This window comes from Phaethon lepturus, unplaced genomic scaffold, assembly GCF_000687285.1.
Source record: "Phaethon lepturus isolate BGI_N335 unplaced genomic scaffold, ASM68728v1 scaffold40203, whole genome shotgun sequence".
Classification (NCBI taxonomy): Eukaryota; Metazoa; Chordata; class Aves; order Phaethontiformes; family Phaethontidae; genus Phaethon; species Phaethon lepturus.
Window position 1 is genome coordinate 2,674 of NW_010530500.1, and position 2,578 is coordinate 5,251.

The following is a 2,578-nucleotide window of genomic DNA, read 5'->3' on the forward strand; positions in this document are numbered from 1 at the left end:
GGCCGGTCCCATGGTGTAATGGTTAGCACTCTGGACTCTGAATCCAGCGATCCGAGTTCAAATCTCGGTGGGACCTTTCCTCCCGTTTGTTTTTGCGACCACCCTGTGTCCCGTTCCCTTCCCTCAACACTGGCGGGGGAGGCCCCCTGCTCTGTGTCCTCACCCCACTTGGGGACACTCTCCTGGGGACTCCGTGCCCCAAGTGTATCACACCACACGCACCCCCCTACCGCCAGGTATGATGTGACCCCGTGTGGGGGCTGTAGGTGATGTCCCACGTGTGACACACCAGTGGGGACCCTGTGTGACGTCCCATGTGTGACACCCTTTTGGGAACCTTGTGTAATCCCCCCAGAGGGACTGCGTGTGACACCTCCTGTGTGAAACCCCACTGGGGACCACGTCCCATGTGTGACACCCCATGGGGATTGTATGTGCCATCCCACATGTGACATCCCATCACTGACCACATGTGATGTCGTACATGTGACAGACACCCCATGAGGGAGCACATGTGATGTCCCGGGGGAGTGACACCCCGTCATGGTCCATCTGTGGCACCAAGTGTGTCCCGCCACATGCAATACCCTGTACGTGACACCCCATCGGGGACCACCGATGACACCCGTGCCACCTGGAGGGGGAGGTGATCTCATGTCATTCCGTCCCCAAGGGGAGCTGAAAGTGGCTTTACAGCTGTGAGGCCGGGACATAGCCCTGCCGCAGCCTGGGCTCTCCCAGTGCCTCCCAGTCCCACTGCCCCCAAGGCAGGACCAGACTTGTCCTGCCCCATGTCCCCAGTGGTGGTGGCCCTTATTCTCAGTGAGCGATTGGGGATGATGGGGACATGATGCTCGGGGGTTGGTGGCCCTGGGCAGGGGGGGCAGGAGCCCCACTAGCAGCCCCAACCAGCCCTATGTCCCTTGCAGGCTGGTGGCACAGAGCAGGGCACGGGGATGTGAATATGGGGACAGGGACAGGGTGGGGGCACCAGACTGGGGAGAGGGAACCATCTTCACCCCCCAGATAATCTCCTTTGGGGTGTCCCCAAGGTAGGACCTCGCTGGTGGGGCATGGCCGGGCAACGGGTCCACGCCAGGACCCTCCACCTCACCCCAGGCCAACGTCCCCTCGTCGTGGTGGCACTTTGAGTCCAGTCACACCAACCCTGATAAACTGATGACCCCAAAATTGCAAAACCATATGGAGCAAAGGGCAACGCCCGGCACCTTTCACCGAGTTTTCCAGCAGCTGCCAAAAAAACCCTTCGATCCACGTGATAATTTTGAACCCACGTGAACACCTGGGGTTGCAAATCGGAGGCAAAGGTGAGCAACACGGCAGTGAGGCTGTGCTCAACCTGTTTGGTTCTTTTTCTCTTTGTTTTTCTTTTTCTTAATGAGCAGAAAGATCAATTAGCCCGTCAAGAAGCAGCTTGCCAAATGCTCATGCCCAGATTGGGGATTTAAATGGAAAACTTTGGTGTTTTCTCCTGGCGAGTAGGGAAAAACCTGTTTGTGAGACCGTTCGCATGGAAGGACTGGGGGGTGCGCAAAATGCTTTGGCGTTGCGCCGGTCCTGCTTGGAACGGGCTGAAGCCACGGCCGGTTGCCCAGAAAATGGTGGGGGGAAGGAAGCATGGTTTGCTGGAGTGGAGTTTCCACAGGGGAGCAGCAATAAAGTAAATGCCAGACAGGCTGATTTCCCGGTTTTTACAATGAAAGGAGAAATGCTGGAGATGTTTGGGGTCATCTGGAGGTGTTTGGGGTCACATGGAGATGTTTGGGTCAGACAGAGATGTTGGAGGTGTTTGGGCTCAGCTGGAGATGTTTGGGGTCAGCTGGAGATATTTGGGGTCAGCTGGAGATGCTGGAGGTGTTTGGGGTCAGCTGGAGATGTTGGAGATGTTTGGGGTCAGCTGGAGATGCTGGAGGTGTTTGGGGTCAGCTGGAGATGTTGGAGATGTTTGGGGTCAGCTGGAGATGCTGGAGGTGTTTGGGGTCAGCTGGAGATGTTGGAGATGTTTGGGGTCAGCTGGAGATGCTGGGGGGCTGGATGGAGATCTTGGGGCTGGATAGAGACACTGGGTGGGGATGGAGATGGTGGATGGGGCTGGATGAGGACGTTGGGGTTGGACGGACCATGGTGGGCTGCCCCGCGACCTCCACCTGTCCCACAGGGGACCCCAGCATGCCGGCGCTCTCCACGCAGCACGTTGAGTGCCCGGATGAGCAGGGTCTGCTCGCAGAGATGCCTCCGTGTAGACCCCAACCCATAACCCAAAGCCAAGAGTGGGTGGACGGACAGACGGATGCATGGGGGGGAGCTGAATGGGTAGACGGATGAATAGATACGGTAGATAGATGAGGTAGGCAGACGAAGAGGTAGATGGGCGGTAGGTGGATGGGTGGGTGGATGGATGGGTGGATGCATAGATGGGTGGGTGGATGGGTGGGTGGGTGGATGGGTCGGTGGGTGGCAGACAGACAGACAGACAGAGGCTGGCTACGCTGATGGATACCTAATATTTCCCTACTGATTGGCTTGGGGGATGCAGGCAGACGCGCGGATGCCGGTG

General features: G+C 57.8%; 1 non-coding gene across 1 annotated transcript; it reads left to right on the forward strand.

Annotated features, from left to right (window-relative positions):
* The first annotated feature begins 4 nt into the window (after positions 1-4).
* TRNAQ-CUG lies at positions 5-76 on the forward strand. The gene has a single exon. It is a non-coding gene; the product is annotated as a tRNA-Gln (tRNA).
* The last annotated feature ends 2,502 nt before the right edge of the window (positions 77-2,578 follow it).